Raw genomic sequence first — 17,727 nt, 5'->3', positions numbered from 1 at the left:
TTTTGACTGAGAGCCAAAAAAAACACATATTTTAAAATCTGATACTAAGAGAGCCATATGTATATTTTAATACCGAAAACAGCTAAATGGAAGAGAAAGACCAACAATTTTAGAGTACAATAAGACTGAATTTATTCTGAACAACATACTTTGCTATAACAAAGTAACTTAATAACAAGAAAAGTGCTTCTTAATTATAACGCCACTAAACGTGACCGCAGGTTCGTCTTCATGTTTTCTAGGTGCGAGAACGACCGTCCATTGTCAATATTATAACAAGCAGCTGGTCTGCAGGCTGAAGTTTTTTTCTGTCCATTTGTGTTTACTTGCCAGCTCTGCTTGCTCTCGTGCAAGTCTTTCCAAATCATCATTCAGTGACTTGAAGTTATTCACCCACATGTCTGAGGCTTTCAGGTCAGCAACTTCTACTTCAAAATCTCTGACAGAGACACCGGGGATGAAACTCAGGTTAATTTTGTCCACAGCGCACTCATATGGACGAGTGATGAACTTAAAAAGACTCGTGTGCTCACGAAAGTCCCCAAAGGGTGCTTTGGACGACTTCAGGAGAGTAGATGTGAAGCCTGAGAGCTGCTGGAGATCAAAATGTTGAACAGAGTCACTTGCCATGCACGCATCTTTAAATTCTTTCAGTTTTTCAAAGTGCAGTAAACGACCAGTCTCAATATCCACCGTAAAAATTTCCAGCTTGTTTTCAAACGCAAAGACTGCTTGTTGAAGGGATAAGACGGTATTTCCAATACCTTGCATTTTCACTCTGAGTTGGTTCAGGTGTTCGGTCGTCTTCTTCTTCTTCTTCTTCTTCTTCTTCTTCTTTCGGCTTTTCCCGTTAGGTGTCGCCACAGCCAGTCGACTTTCTCCATCTAACCCTATTCTCTGTATCTTCCTCTCTCACACCAGCTACCTTCACATCCTCTCTCACTAGGGTTAGGGTTAGGTGTTCGGTCACGTCCGCAAGAAAATAAAACTTGAGGAGCCACTCGGTGTCCGCTCGCTCGGGATACTGGACGCCTTTCATTTGAAGAAAAGTCTGTATTTCGCTCGGACAAGCCGCAAACGGCGAAGCACCTTCCCTCTTGACAGCCAACGCACATTACTGTGCAAAACCAGACCGGGATAATTATTCCCAACTTCATCCAGCGGTGCTTTAAACTGGCGATCATTTAAAGCTCGGGCGACAATAATGTTGACGTCACTTCATCAAGCTGCTCGTCACACATTTGCGCACAAAGTGCCTCCTGATGTAGAATACGGTGGAAACTGAGGACGGGTCTATTCTGCTGCTCACGAAGAAGCGCTACGAATCCTCTGTTTTTCCCCACCGTGCACGGAGCGCCATCGGTACACACAGAAATAACTTTATCTATTGGTAGTTTTTTTTCATTTGCAAACTCCATGAAAGACTTAAATAAATCCTCTCCTCTCGTCGTCCCTTTCGGTGGCAAAACGGCAAGACTTTCCTCACCTGCGACGAACCGTGCAATAATACTGAACTGGGATAAATGACTGACATCTGTTGATTCATCCGAGGCCAGGGAGAAATACTTTGCTGCATTTCTGTCATTCACCTGTTGTTTCTCCACTTGATTTGACATCATAACAGTACAATCATGTACAGTTCTTGCTGAGAAAGGCATATCTTTTATCCCTTTGATTATCTTGTCTTTATGCTTAAAGTCGTCAAAAAGCTCGTCGGCCACATCAAGCATGAACGATTTGGCGTCTTCGCCATCTGTAAACGGCTTCCCGCTTCTCACAGTTGTTAAAGACCCAGCAAAGCTGGCCGGATTGTAATCACCTTGTTTGGCCCAGACACGGAGCTGCTGCTGACCGGCTGCACTCTGGACAGTTCTTGACAGGCCTTCTTTCTGTCGTCTCCCGCTGGATATTTCTCTGCAAATGTGGCACGGCGTGTGTCAAAGTGTCGCTTTATATTTGGACGTTTCATCGATGAAATTTTGTCATTGCATAAAAGACACACTGCACAACCCGCTCTCTCCACGAAGGCCAATTCTTCTGTCCATTCCTGCTGAAACATACGGTAATCCTCATTATTTTTTCTTTTCCAAGGCCAGCCTCTCTCCAGTGTGTCCTGGGTCTTCCCCAAGATGGACATGCCTGGAATACCTCCCCTGAGGGGTGTCCAGGAGTCCCCGCATCTGACTCCTCTCTATGCGGATGAGCAGCGACTCTACTTCGAGCGCTTCCCAGGTGACCCAACTTCTGTCTCTAAGGGAGAGTCTGGCCACCCTGCGGAGGAAAGTCCCTTCGTCCGCTTCTTTCAACTCGTTCTTTAGGTCACTACCCACAGCTCGTGACCACAGGTGAGGGTGGGAATGTAGACCGGTAAATTGAGAGCTTTGCCTTTTGGCTCAGCTCCCTCTTCACCACGACAGACCGGTAGAGAGTCCGCATTGCTGCAGACGTCGCACCGATCCACCGATCCATCTTTCCCTCACTCGTGAACAAGACCCCTACAAACCTGAACTCCCCCACTTGGGGCAGTACCTCTTCCCCAACCACGCAATGCAGCAGAGGCGTGTCAGCCAGGACAGCCCTACACCATCCAGAGCCTTGAGGAACACAGGGCGGACCTCATCCACCCCCTGGGCCCTGCTGCAGAAGAGTTTTTGACCACTTCAGCAACTTCAGCCCCTGAAGTAGGTGTGTCCGCTCCAGAGTGCCCCAGCTTGGAAGTATTCTTGGAAGCATTCCTACCACCGATCTACAACGTCTTGAGTTGAGGTCAGCAGTGCCCCGCTCCCACTGTACGCAGTGTTGACAGAGCACTGTTTCCCCCTCCTGAGCCGCCAGATGGTGGACCAGAATCTCCTCGACGACCACCAGAAGTTGTAATCCACGGTCTCCCCAAACTCCTCCCATGCTCGAGTTTTGCATCGGCAACCACCGAAACCACATCCCGCTCGGCCTGCCGGAAAGGCCGGATAGAACTTCAAGTTTGACGGCATCCCTCACCGCCGGAGTCCACCAGCGGGTTTGAGGGTTGCCACCCCGACAGGCGCCGACCACCTTTCGGCCACAGCTCCGGTCTGAAGCACAGAACATGGACCATTCTGGCTCAATGTCCCCCGCCTCCCTCGGGATGTGGTTGTGGTTCTACCAGAGGTGTGAGTTGAAACTCCTTTTGACTGGGTACTCTGCTAGACGAGCCAGCTCACCACCAGGTGATGATCAGTTGACAGCGCCGCCCCTCTCTTCACCCGAGTGTCCAGGACACGCCACCGCAAGTCCAACGATTCGGTCCGGCTACCGCCTGGCTCACGCTGCGCCCCTCGACCCTTCCTGTGGGTGGTGAGCCATCATTATCATCGACATCTTGTCGAAATCAACTTATCGCGGCAACTGAATTTAGGGGGGTTGTTAGTCGCAGGATTGCAACTAGCTAATGACACCCCATGAACATAACAACCCCCTTTGACCGAGTTTCTGGCCATCAACTCGTCCATTTCCGTAACAAGCTACCATAACCTAGACCCGCCCAAAACAAGTATATTCAGAAACTTCAGAGGCCTCTGTGATGAGGGCTGACACGCCTGCAAGTGAAGAAATTCAAGTCCAGTTGCCCCGATAAGAAGATTTCAACAAGAGTTCACCTCGAGCCGGGTGACTGAGAACCTCCAGTCATCACCAACATCAAGAGAAGGACAAGAAGGTCTTCTAAGTCCCAGTTTGGATTGTCCGACCGTGTTTCCTCCAACCAGCTGTCAGTACAAACCTGATAAGGGTTTCAGTGAAGCCTCCTTAAATTATTTCACTGAAGGTACCTTCTCAGATTGCTGCCACACCTGTTAGACATTGAATATGAAACAAAGTCCAAGAACGGCTAGTAGGTAGCAGTGCTTCCCTTCCTCACCTCCAATAAGGTGGAATTGTGCAGCGTTCAGGGAACAAACCTTAGGATAGGAGATAGCACCTCCACATCTGCTGTTTGATGAATGTTCTGGAGGAAAATGACTACATTTAGCAAACTTCCTAAAACTTCTGCAGTAACTTAATGTGACCATGAGGGAGAAACAAAGCAGTGTCCACAGCAGGATCACTGAGGAGTGGCTTTTTATGCTCAAAGACTCAAAGTCAGTGTTTAAATACCAAAACATCACATTTATTCACAAAATACTTTCATGACAAGCAATGCAGGAGGAGGAATTAAAAACCTAGTGTGTAAAACTGGACCGCACAGTTTTGAACAGTGTTCATACAAATAGAGATCTCACAGACACTAACTAAACTAAACTAACTAAAATGTAAATAAACAGTGCAGGAAATCACTCACCTGTGGATATTAAGATGTTTACTAGATGTTTACTGTCCACTGGACTCAGGAGATGGACATATACATGTGCGATCAGGTGACCAGATCCAGCCAATCAGCGAGCAGCCGCTCATCTCCTGATTCCAGACGCAGGTGAGTCTAGCCAATCATCTGGCGCCATCTAGTGGCGAGACTGTGCAACGACAGCTGATTGGCTCCGAGGTGCTCCAGATATATGGCTTTATTTCTACCACAGTCGAGCTTCACTCTTTAGCTTGCAGCTTTCTCGCAACCCTGTTGTGTCCCTTAGCTTAGTGCGTTAGCATGAAACCTTCTGTTACGAGAGTTAAAATGAAATACACAAAAGGTAATAAATCAAAAAAAGAGTGTTTCCTCCCCGTCGGGGAATCGAACGCTGGTTTTCCGCATGACAGGTGAAGATACTGTCCAGTAAACTAACATAGAGACACATTGACAGACTGTAAAAATCTCAAAAGATAACTTTTAACGGTTTGTTCCTCACTGACCCTTGTCCCTTCTGTTAGAATATTCCGTTATAATGCATTGTGTTTACATACATTCATTGTATTTACTTATTTTGATTGTAGTCCTTGTGTGACGTGAGGACGCTCACGTCAAGAGAGGGACTTGCAAAATCTCCTACGTCAAATGATAGAATCTCCAACCTCACATCATTATTTCACTATCAATTGCAAAGACTGTAAAATGTAACTGCGAGACCCCATCATGTAAGGTGAAGGAATGCGCTTCCCTGCTGTTCCAATGACACCCCGGGGATAATCGACTAGAGCCAGGAAGTCATTATCAGGACTTTTTCCGAACCGCGACTTCGATCAAAGCACGGTTTTACACAACCCAGGTGCTCATATTCCTAGAGAGCGTAAACCAGGGGTCAGGAGAAGTTTGCCAGGACTTCCTCCGATCAGCGGCTTTGATCGAAGCGCAGTTTTACGAGGCCCCGCAGCCCAGATGGCCGCACTCCTAGAGAGCGTAAAACCGGGGGGGTCGGGGAAGCCATTGTCAGGACTTCCTCCGACCCTTTTGGCCAAAAGGTATAAAATGAGCCTGATCCTTTGGATCGGGGCCAGAACTTCTTCATCTACACATTCGACCGGACGCGTCTCAGCGGGTGTCTGGAGGAGCCGAACGATCCTCGCGGGGTGACATTCATTCTGGCCCGGGATATCTCCTAAGTGTATTTTCCTGACTTTTAATAAACCGTTGTGACGTTTTTCCCTGAATGATAATCTGAACACACCGGGGCAACAAAGTCCGGTCCCGTGGCAGGAGCCACAAAAACGGACAAAATATCAACCTGTGTTAATTTATTTTCCTTTTGTTTTTGTTTTTTTTGGAGGGTACATTTCCTGTCACGGTGGTTAGAACCTCCTCCCGCCTCTCCCGTTCCTTACTGACAACTAACTAAATAACTAACTGGTTACCAGTCCATCACACAAGTGATAGTAAAGTGTCCCCACAAACTGAGAGGAGAATTCGTCTTATCTCGAGTCAACGTTCATCATCGACCTATGAACTCCTCAGAGAAAAACAGCAAGAAAAGGAAGAAGCAGCTTCATTCAACTGGATGTGTGTTCGTACAAGTAGAGTTCACACAGGAAACAGGGGTCACACACACAATTAAACAAACTTAAATGTAAATAAAAATGGCAGTAAATCCCTCACCTGTGTATATTAAGATGTTTCCTCCCCGTTTATGAATCGAACCCCGGTTTTCTGCGAAAGTGTAGATACTGTTCACTGGACTAATGACAAGATGGACACAGGTGTGCGATCGTGTGACCCGGCCCAGCCAATCAGCGAGCAGCTGCTCGTCTCCTCGTTCCAGATGCGGGTGAGTCCAGCCAATCGCCTGGCGCCATCTAGTGGCGAGACTTTGAGATGACACCTGATTGGCTCCGAGGTGCTCCAGACGGCAGACAACGGCGTTGCCCGTCGGAACAGGCAAGAACAAGAAAAATAGATTGTAAAGAAGAAACATCATTAAATCCGTAAACTGTCATTATTGTCGTTTGTAGTTCCACCGTCAACTCACTATTGTCATTTAGCCTCACACATGTTTGGTTATTTTTTGATAAACACATTAACATTTTAAAATGTATTTTATTTTGTTCGTGAGCGAGATATGACGTATTTCCGGGGAGCCCTCGACGTCACATCCGCAGCCAGGAGTCCGAGAGTGTGTGGTGTCCACCTTTGTGCCGCTTTATCTTCTTTTGTTGGTTGTTTGTTCTCTGATACAAAATACTTGAGTTAAAATTCGTGGATAATGAAGAGACATTCTTGAAATAAAGAGAGTTTCCTCCCCGTCGGGGAATCGAAACCCGGTCTTCCGCGTGACAGGCGGAGATACTGTCCACTATACTAACGAGGAGTTGAGATTAAAAGTTGTAAACAAGTGACTAGATCCAACTGTGTGTGAGATATCTGTAAATAGAATGTTTGACAGCAATGGAAAAAGTGGATTTACGACTTCAGAGCATACCTTCCCCTGTCGATTGTCCTCCACCGGTTCCCTGCTGTCTCCACAGATCACCATGTCATCTGCAAGCATCATTCCTGTGTAACCTCATCTCTACGCCTGTCCATCACTGCAAACAGGAAGGGCCTCAGAGCGGATTTCTGATGTCGCCCCACCTCCACCTCGATCCTCTCTGTTACCCCTACAACACATCTCACCGCTGTCTCACAGCAAGCATACATGTCCTGCACCAGTCTAAAATACTTTAAAATACTTCTGTCACTCTGGACTTCCTCATACAGTACCATAGTTCCTCTCTCGGCACCCGGTCAGATGCTTTTTCTAGGTCCACAAAGGCACAGTGCAGCTTCCTCTGACCTTCTAGACCAACATTTTGAAATTAAATACTGCATTTGTAGAACTCTTTCTAGGCATGAAACCACAGTTCTGCTCACAAAGGCTGACCATCCTCTCACAACTTAATATCATATCTCTGGTATGAACAAGTCAGGCAGTGCAAAAGTAGGAATTCAAAGCCTGGCATGTAAAGTTGGACAAATATGATGGCCGCTAGACTACAGAAAGTAAGTAGGGAACAGCAAGACAGGAAGAAGCAGCTTCATTCAAATGGATGTGTGTTCGTACCAACAGCGGTCACACATCAAAGAAGAAACTGAGTCACACACACACAATTGTTAGCATGACTCTTCCTATTGAAGCCCGCAGTATCCGCTCGCTTAGGTGGCTGGTATATGGCTTTATTTTTAATACTGTTGTGCCTGCTAGCTTTACTCATTAGCATGCAGGTTCCCATCAACCCTGTTGTGTCCCCTACCTTTGTTAGGATGTAGTTCGTTAGCATGCAGCCTTCTGTTTAGCCCGCTATTATCAGCTAGGTTAGGGCGTTCAAGTGTAGCATCTGTGTCCACGAGCTTAGCTCATTAGCGTGTCACTTCACCGTGAACTCACTTCAATCAATTTAGCCTCAGACATGAACATCTCGCCTAAGAGCCTTGTTTGTTTGATTAAAGATTGGATAAACACATTAAATTTTGTTACTGTATCTTATTTTTGTTAGTGATCGAGATATGATGTATTTCTGATGAGGTCCTGACGTCACATCCGCAGCTGGTTGTGCGTCAGTGTGTGGATATTTTGTTCTCTGGTACAAAGAAGCAAATATACATGAGTTAAAATGTGTGGAAAATGACAACTCTGGGACATCTCTGGGTAAAAGAGATGCCTTCTCCCAGCCTTCCGTGTGACAGGCAACAGTGGCCTACTTACATTAATGAATAAACCCTTTAAGAGACTGAAGTAGATGTGAATCTTTGAGTGCCGTTGACACACAGCCAGCTGGAAAGGACAGGGATCAATTGAGGAACAAAACGCCGAAAATCCGCTTTCTCTGTTGAAAGAAGAGGACCTTAACCTATCTTTTTCCAACTTGAAATTTGATGACTTTTCCTAAAGGGACCCCATCATTAGAAAAAGTGATACTTTTTTTTGTTTATGTTTCCATGTGGGCTGTACACCACTAGGGTACAAAGATTGTCTTATGGGTCATTTTTGACCCGTGAATTATAAAAGCATTTAAACACCAGAAAAAATTCAAAGGCCACACACAAACGCTCTCTAATACACATATACACACACACACCTATAGACACACACACACACGCATCAAAGAAACTTATTGGATTGATGGATGAATTGAACTTGCATTTGACCTGCACTGCACTCTTGATCTGCAGCTCACCTCTCACATCACACAAGCTCCCAGACAACACCAAAACAATCTCAGACATGATGAAAACTAATTCATTATAGAGGATATAAAGGTACCCTGAATCAACGGAGCCCTAGTTGGCTCCTTACTGAAGCCATGAGTAGACGTTTCACCGTCCAACACGTCCTGGATGAGATCATTTCAGGAGCTCAGGAGGAACAAGAGGATGAAGATGTATTTGAAGAGGAAGATGGGGAGGAATACAACCCAGAGGATGATGATGCATCTTCAGATGAAGAAGAAATCCTTCAAGCTGACAGAGAGACATTTTTGCCAAAGAACAGCAACATTGCATGGTCCTCATCAACCAGGGAAGAACAGCAGCACCAAACATCATCAGGATGACTCCAGGGCCGACAAGGTATTCAGCCGCCCATGTCCAGGACATCTTATCCACCTTTCTCCTGTTCATCACACCAGCCATCGAAAAAATCATCCCGGAGAATACAAATTTGGAGGGCTTTCGGAAATATGGAGAAAACTGGAAAAATACGGATGAGATTGACCTGCGTGGCTACAAAGGGCTTTTGATATTAGCGGGTGTATATAGGTCTCGTGGCGAGGCAACAAATAGTCTCTGGGATGCAGAGAGTGGAAGGGCAGTTTTGAAAAGGAAAGAAAAGGAAGACGACCACGGTTGGCGCCGTTCGGAAGAATCGGCCCGAACTCCCCCCCGCACTCCTCGCAACAAGAGGGAGAGCGGTCTTCTCATCGAGGTTTGCCTTCACGCCCGCCACCGCTCTTGTTTCTTATCCTCCAAAAAGGAACAAGAAGGTGGTCCCGCTTAGCGCACCGCACAAGACAGCTGAAATCAGTGACGGCGAGGACGGGAAGCCAGCCATCATTCTGGACTGTAACTGCAATAAAGGAGGCGTGGACGACCTCGACGAGGTTACCGGAACCCACGGTTGCAGAAGGATGACTGCACGCTGGCCCCTGGTCACGCCTTTGTGATATGGCAGGAGATCAACCCGACCTGGATGTCAGGGAAGAGAAATAAGAGAAGGATGTTCCTTGAGCAGTTGGGGAAGGCTCTTGTCACCCCGTGCATTGAGAGAAGGGAGCGCCTGCCCCGCACAGAAGCCTCCGCGGCCATTGTGGAAGCCGTTCAGGCGGCCGAAACCTGCCCCGATCCACCCGAGGCTACGGCCGGGTCGGTCAAAAGAAAAAGGTGCCACTTCTGCCCCTGGAAGAAAGACTGCAAGACAAAAGCTGTGTGCTGCACATGTGAGAAATACATCTGCAAAAAACATTCTCACCTTCACACATTCTGTCCTACATGTGCTAAATAGAGTTGATTTTGAAAATAGTTCACAAAGTCAAGCAACATTTTGTTGTTTTCTTGTGTTATGAGAGAAGTGGGTTTTTTTATAATTCACTTCCTAAAAAATATAAAAGAAAAAACTGTTGACAAAAATGTTCCAGATTGTTGACTGTTTTTTTTATTCCCTTTCTATATAATTAATTCAGAGATAATGACTTCAAATTTATATAATAGCAATAATAAACCTTAACGGTGTAAAAAAAACTGTTATGACAGTTGGTTTTTGGTTAAAAAAAAAAAAAGGTGGAATCATGTTTACTGGTGATCCTCTTTTTTTTAATGTGTAACAATAAATATGTCTCTGCATTCTGTCTCTCATAGTTGAATTGTACCGATGATGAAAATGACAGGCCTCGCTCATCTTTTTCAGAGGGTTTTCTTGAGACTGTTTCTCAGCCGGTGTGAGATGATGTCGCACATTTTTATCTTGTTCAATTCTCCTCAAAGGAGTTTACATTGGAAAGAGGAAGGAAGTTGAATTAAATGCAGCGTTGCCACCACCCCACCCTCAAACACACACTGAAGACACTTCTTTCTCACAGGTTCTTCCAGGCTAATATGAGACTGGTGTCTCTGGGTCATCTGCCGGAGCGGCGATGAGTCCGACCGAAGCGCTGAGTGGACTCGTGGTCCTGCTCCTGTCCCTCCAAGGTACCGAACTTCTCCTTTCTATTTCGTGAAGCATCACACGGCGACTGACGGAAATCGCGACAGAGATGCACCTTTGTATCTGGATACCGTCCTGTTATTTCTACATTCGCCGTTTGTTTTTTGAGGAGATTTCAAGGATCGCCAAAGTGTAGAAAGTCGCCAGAGAACCGCCGAGAGTCCTCTCTCTTCAGATAACTCGGCGTTCCCGTCCCAGTTGGAGCCTGAGGTTCTGCCGCCGTCATTTCTGACCGAGCGTGCTCCTCGCCCATGCTCCTGAAGACACTTCTCGCGTCTTGAAGATCTTCCGTTCGGTCCAGTTCTAACAGACCTTTGAGAGTTTTTCGACTTGAACATAGCGAACCATCTCGGCTCGGTCCGACCCAAAGCTCAATTTCCCCGTCTCGTGTCGGCACGTTTGAACCGAAGGGACTCAGTCAGGCGGCAGACGAGCGTCACGCAGCCTCACGCTGGATCAAAATGATCTTCCTGCGATAAAAATGCAAAGGTATTCATTGTTAAATTGTTAGAGTTTTTTCCTTCCTGTTTCCCCCCTTGATGTTGCAGTGTCTCCTTCCTACACTGAGTGGGAGGTGAAGTACAGATCCATGAGACTCTGCACACTGACAGGATTCAATGCATGGATAAGCTGCACCTTCAGCTACCCGTCATATTCAGACAGATTGCCAAATACCAGGAATGAGTTACGCAGGACACTGTGGTTCACTGAGCAGAGAGACGGCCAACCAGTGGACCTGACAACAGAGCCTGAGTACGCAGGCCGGGTGAAGAATCAGTGTGGATACAAGTGGTGCACTCTGACAATCTCCAACCTGAGAGAGAGCGACGCTGCCACCTACACATTCAGAATCATCACTGACCTGGATAATTACACCGGATCCCCCGGGGTCAATCTGGAAGTCAAGAGTAAGACCCCAGCAGCAACGTTTCTCCGACTGGACGTTTCCATCACACACAAATTTCAAACAAAAAAAGAAAAAAATATTCCTTTTGTGTGAAGTTAGATTTGAAGCCCATCGCTTTAGAAAGCATCGGCTGCTTCTTTACGATGACATTATTCCCCGCTCTCTCTTTGGTATCCAGCTCTGCAGGTTCAGGTCAGGAGGACAAACAACGATAAGAACATGGTGGAAGTGGAGCTGTTGTGTCACAGCAGCTGCAGCTCAGTGGGTCGTTTTTCCTACATCTGGATGCTGAACGGAAGTGAGATCCCCTCCCAGAAGAAGGATCACCTCAAGCTCTTGCTGAGTCCCGCAGATTTTGTCTCCTGTGCTTTGGAAGGACATCTTCAGCACCCATCTCCGCCGCTGTGTGAGTGTTCCTTCATTCTTATTGGAAAACCAAACAACCTGAAGAGTCCAGCCTGAAGCCGTCATCCTGCCGTCCACTTGCAGGGGAAAGTTAAACATGCTGACTTGTAACTGCATGTCTTTTGTTTCCACATCTTCACCCCCAGATGCTCTGGATGTCCCCCGGGTGTCGTTCAGTGCTGCTGACATCCTGGAGGGCAGCTCAGTGCCTCTGACCTGCCTTAGCGCTCTGGGGGAGACAGTGAAGTACCTCTGGTACAAGATTGGAAGGGAAAACACCACGGTGGGCACAGAAAGACAACTCCTCCTCAGTCCAGTTCGGAGCTCAGACTCCGGGAAGTATTACTGCACCGTTGAAAATGTGCCGGGGTTGAAGTCGTCTGAGGCCGTCCACATCGATGTGAAATGTGAGTCGAAGCGGTTATTTGACAAAACTACATCCATTAAAGTCTGTCCCTCGTAAACTTGTTGCCACTCAGGTCATGTGGGTAAACAGGCACGTCTTCAAACATCACCGCCCACATACTTCACATGCCTGCTTTACGTTGGTCAGCAATCCGGAGGGTTCGGCAGATGGGACGCTCCTCGTGCAGAACTCGTTCCTGCTCGGCAATATGGAATAACCTTCTTTGACAAACGTTCTCTCCCAGACGCTCCAAGGCTCCCCGTGGTGTCGATAAGCCCGGCGAACACCGTGATGGAGGGCAGCTCAGTCAACCTGAGCTGCAACAGTGATGCAAACCCAGAAGCCACGTACGTCTGGCAGAAGGAGAACAACGTTTCTCTTCCAGCCGCCGGACGGCTCCTCACCATCACTGAGGTTCAAGTTGAAGACAGTGGGAACTACAGCTGTCAGGTGGAGAACACAAGAGGGCGCCACCAGGCTACCGTACATCTCCTTGTCAAGGCCAGTAAGTCGTGGCTGTTTGACGTCGTCTCTCTCCATCTTTGTCTGTGAAGAGTTCGGGAGGAACAGTCCAGTTGTCAGTGATCCGAAATGTCCTTTCGGTGTCTCTCCATTTCCCAGATTCAATGAAAGCGGTGGGAGGCGGATCAATCGCTGCACTTTTCTTTCTGGTCCTGGTTTTGCTCCTGGTCACCCTGTTTCTCAGGTAAGTGCCTCAAGGTTGACACCCAAAGACTTTCCCTTGAGTTTAACATGAGTACTCAAGATCTGGTCTTTCCTGCCTCCCAGTAAAAAGATGTTCTCCAAACAACCGTCTGGGCATCAAGTGGAACCGGACGGGGAAGCAGAGGTGAGGAACCAGATCTTCCTCAAACCTCCTTGACCAGCAGACTGAAGCCCCTCCGTCTCCTCAGGAACACCTGTACCAGAACCCCTCGGCGGGAGCAGGAGCAACGGCAGGAGGGCCGGACGGTAACCTTGCATACTCCACTGTGACCTTCAAGAAAAGCCATGAAGAACCCGTCTACTCCAACGTCCTTCGAACCAAAGGCCTCGGCCTGAGCGGTGAGGATGAAGAGAAGGAAAGGGATGAGGATTACATGGAGTACAGTGTTATCAAATATCCAGGGTGAGTCCTGGAGATTCTCCCAGGACCCCCTCTGTTGCCGAGAGCCTGCTTTTCATTGGTGGTTGCTATGGTAACGCCGACAGCTTTTAGAACGCAGACCTTCCCCCTCATGTCGTAAGTGCGCCGCTGCTGTGCGATAAAGGCCAAAGTCTGTCGGGCCATGGAGGGTTTGTCACAACCAGGGACTTTGTCTAAAACTGTAAGATCTTTTACTTTTGACACTTCCATGAAGCTCTTGCAGGACATTGTTAATCCCCTGCATGAAACCTGCGAGCAGTAGGCGGGTCCTCCGAGCAGCGTCCGGGGAGCAGCCGTGGATTCGCTGCCTTGCTCACCGACTCTCCGGCAGGCCAGAAGAAGAACGGGAATCCACCCATTCAACTGCTTTCTTTGTTGCTCCTTCCTACAACCCATCCATCATCTACCGCTTACCTTGCCCTCACCATTTTAAAATAAAGAGGATTTCAAACTCACTGAACAAATGACTAGTGTGTCACTTATTTCCTACTTCAGCCCATCAATAAATTATTATTAACATCCATCCATCTTCCCTCGTTTAGTCGGAATCAGGTGGCAGGGGCAGCAGCCGGAGCAGTGAGGCCAAGACCTCCCTCTCCCCCGCCATATGGTCCAGCTCCTTTTGGGGACCCCAAGACGTTCCCAGGCCAGCCTGGAGACATGGTCTCTCCAGTGTGTCCTGGCTCTTCCCCAAGATGGACATGCCTGGAAAACCTCCCCTGCGAGGTGTCCAGGAGTCCCCGCATCTGACTCCTCTCCTCTACTTCGAGCTCCTCCCAGATGACCCAACTTCTCACCCCGTCTCTAAGGGAGAGTCTGGCCACCCTGCGGAGGAAAGTCCCTTCGTCCGCTTCTTTCATCTCGTTCTTTAGGTCACTACCCACAGCTCGTGACCATAGGTGAGGGTGGGAATGTAGATCGACCAGTAAATTGAGAGCTTCGCCTTTTGGCTCAGCTCCCTCTTCACCACGACAGACCGGTACAGAGTCCGCATTGTTACAGAAAGGTGTCCATATGTGATAACACTAGCTGTTGTTGTCCAATCATCTAGAAGCTCTCCCTGACCACCCAGACCCTTTCTCAACTCCTCCCTTTTCAGCTTCCACAACTTTGTCCTCTGCTCTGCCTTTGTCCTCTTCATCTTCCTTGTCACCAGAGTCATCCTACAAACCACCATCCTATGCTGCCTGCTTACACTCTCACCTACAACTACTCTGCAGTCACTGATCTCTTTCAGGTCACCTCGTCTGTACAAGATGTAGTCTACTTAAGTGCTCCTACCTCTGCTCTTATAAGTTACCCTAAGTTCCTGTCTTTTCTGGAAAAAAAGGGGTCACTACAGCCCTTGTGAACTCCGTTCTTCCACGTGACAAGCAGAGATACTGTCCACTCTGCTGTCTGACAAGTCCAGCTGACCCTGATTCTCCATTCCCTTCTGAATTAACATCTCAGATGTAGAGACCAAACCTGCAGGTTTCCGTAGTGTAGTGGTTATCACATTCGCCTTACACGCGAAAGGTCCTCGGTTCAAAACCGGGCGGAAACATCTTAAGCTGTGGCCCGGAGAAGTTGGCATTTTTTGGTACCACTTTGGATCATCCGACCCTGTTTCCTCCACAAGTCAGAAGAAGAGGAGCACTCACCTGTAGATATTAGGACTTTTCCTCTCAGGCTTCCCAGTCCACTGGGCACAGGCGTGTGATCATGTGACCACATCCAGCCAATCAGCGAGCAGCTGCTCGTCTCCACATTCCAGGAGCAGGTGAGTCGAGTTACAGCAGGAAGGAGAACCAGGTGTTTCAGCCAATCTTCTGGCCTCATCTCCAGCTCTGGGGTGTTTTCTCACCTCTGCTGGACACCAGTGGAATTACAGCTCCAAGCTCATCCTGACTTCTGTGCTCATCAAGGATCTTCCACAACTAACACCATGGTCAGGCAGAAAGGTGTCCATATGTGCACTTGGAACCAAGACACCTGAGGCCACGGTTCTTCGATCGACCTTGTGGTCGTGTTGTCGGACTTGAGGCTGCACATCCTGGACACTCGGTGAAGGGTAGGGCGGAGCTGATGACACTAGCTGTTGTTGTCCAATCATCTCGGACAGGGTCGGGAACCTTTTTGACTGAGAGCCAAAAAAAACACATATTTTAAAATCTGATCCTAAGAGAGCCGTATGTATATTTTAATACTGAAAACAGCTAAATGGAAGAGAAAGACCAACAATTTTAGAGTACAATAAGACTGAATTTATTTTGAACAACATACTTTGCTATAACAAAGTAACTTAATAACAAGAAAAGTGCCTCTTAATTATAATGCTACTAAACGTGACCGCAGGTTCGTCTTCATGTTTTCTAGGTGCGAGAACGACCGTCCATTGTCAATATTATAACAAGCAGCTGGTCTGCAGGCTGAAGTTTTTTCATGTCTGTCCATTTGTGTTTACTTGCCAGCTCTGCTTATTTACCCACACGTCTGAAAACTTCAGGTCAGCAACTTCTGATCTAAATGGAAGAAGACCAACAATGTATGTTTTATAATAAGACTGTCAAAACATGTTGTTCAAAATAAATGAAAAGGTATTTATTAATAAGAAAAGTAGTTCTTACTATTAAAGCGACTTCTGGTGGTGCAGGGTTTTGCTAATGTCTTTGCAGTCTGGTTGATGGTGGTGAGGTTCAGCTTCATGCAGACGTTTAGGCTTCTGTCTGTTAAGCGTGACCGCAAGTTGGTTTTGATGTGTTTTAGGTGTGAGAACGACCGCTCGCATGCATATGTAGATCCAAACACGGTCAATACGGCAAGACTCACACGCTGCGGTGTTTTGTACGTGACGGGAAGCGCGTTCCAGGTTTTGACAATCAGCTGGTCTGCAGGCTGAGGTTTTTTCATGTCTGTCCATTTGTGTTTACTTGCCAGCTCTGCTTGCTCTCGCGCAAGTCTTTCCAAATCATCATGATCAGCAGAAGTTCAAAGACTCAAAGTCAGTGTTTAAATACCAAAACATCACATTTATTCACAAAATACTTTCATGACAAGCAATGCAGAAGGAGGAATTAAAAACCTAGTGTGTAAAACTGAACCGCACAGTTTTGAACAGTGTTCATACAAATAGAGATCTCACAGACACTAACTAAACTAAACTAAACTAAAATGTAAATAAACAGTGCAGGAAATCACTCACCTGTGGATATTAAGATGTTTACTAGATGTTTACTGTCCACTGGACTCAGGAGATGGACATATACATGTGCGATCAGGTGACCAGATCCAGCCTATCAGCGAGCAGCTGCTCATCTCCTCATTCCAGGCGCAGGTGAGTCTAGCCAATCATCTGGCGCCATCTAGTGGCGAGACGTGGCAACGACAGCTGATTGGCTCCGAGGTGCTCCAGATATATGGCTTTATTTCTACCACAGTCGAGCTTCACTCTTTAGCTTGCAGCTTTCTAGCAACCCTGTTGTGTCCCTTAGCTTAGTGCGTTAGCATGAAACCTTCTGTTACAAGAGTTAAAATGAAATACACAAAAGGTAATAAATCAAAAAAAAAGAGTGTTTCCTCCCCGTCGGGGAATCGAACGCCGTTTTTTTCCGCATGACAGGTGAAGATACTGTCCAGTAAACTAACATAGAGACACATTGACAGACTGTAAAAATCTCAAAAGATAACTTTTAACGGTTTGTTCCTCACTGACCCTTGTCCCTTCTGTTAGAATATTCCGTTATAATACATTGTGTTTACATACATTCATTGTATTTACTTATTTTGATTGTAGTCCTTGTGTGACGTGAGGACGCTCACGTCAAGAGAGGGACTTGCAAAATCCCCTACGTCAAATGATAGAATCTCCAACCTCACATCATTATTTCATTATCAATTGCAAAGACTGTAAAATGTAACTGCGAGACCCCATCATGTAAGGTGAAGGAATGCGCTACCCTGCTGTTCCAATGACACCCCGGGGATAATCGACTAGAGCCAGGGGTCGGAGGAAGCCATTATCAGGACTTCCTCCGACCCTTTTGGCCAAAAGGTATAAAATGAGCCTGATCCTTTGGATCGGGGCCAGAACTTCTTCATCTACACATTCGACCGGACGCGTCTCAGCGGGTGTCTGGAGGAGCCGAACGATCCTCGTGGGGTGACATTCATTCTGGCCCGGGATATCTCCTAAGTGTATTTTCCTGACTTTGAATAAACCATTCTTGCTTGATTGGTTCCTGGCCGTTGTGACGTTTTTCCCTGAATGATAATCTGAACACACCGGGACAACAAAGTCCGGTCCCGT

The 17,727-nt window shown here is 47.1% G+C and overlaps 1 long non-coding RNA gene, 1 other non-coding gene and 1 pseudogene across 2 annotated transcripts in view; 2 read left to right on the top strand and 1 right to left on the bottom strand.

Annotated features, from left to right (window-relative positions):
- Nucleotides 1-17,727, bottom strand: part of LOC147228485 (uncharacterized) — a 121,702-nt gene that overhangs the window by 93,088 nt on the left and 10,887 nt on the right. The gene's annotated exons all lie outside the window — the stretch shown is intronic.
- Nucleotides 6,090-10,783, top strand: LOC147228488 (uncharacterized; annotated as a pseudogene).
- trnav-uac (transfer RNA valine (anticodon UAC)) lies at nucleotides 14,913-14,985 on the top strand. The gene has a single exon. It is a non-coding gene; the product is annotated as a tRNA-Val (tRNA).

Source organism: Fistularia commersonii, chromosome 12 (genome assembly GCF_037954325.1).
Source record: "Fistularia commersonii isolate RoL2024-O1a breed Wild chromosome 12, RoL_Fcom_v1.0, whole genome shotgun sequence".
In the NCBI taxonomy this organism is placed as follows: Eukaryota; Metazoa; Chordata; class Actinopteri; order Syngnathiformes; family Fistulariidae; genus Fistularia; species Fistularia commersonii.
This window is presented reverse-complemented; position numbering and strand designations above follow the sequence as displayed.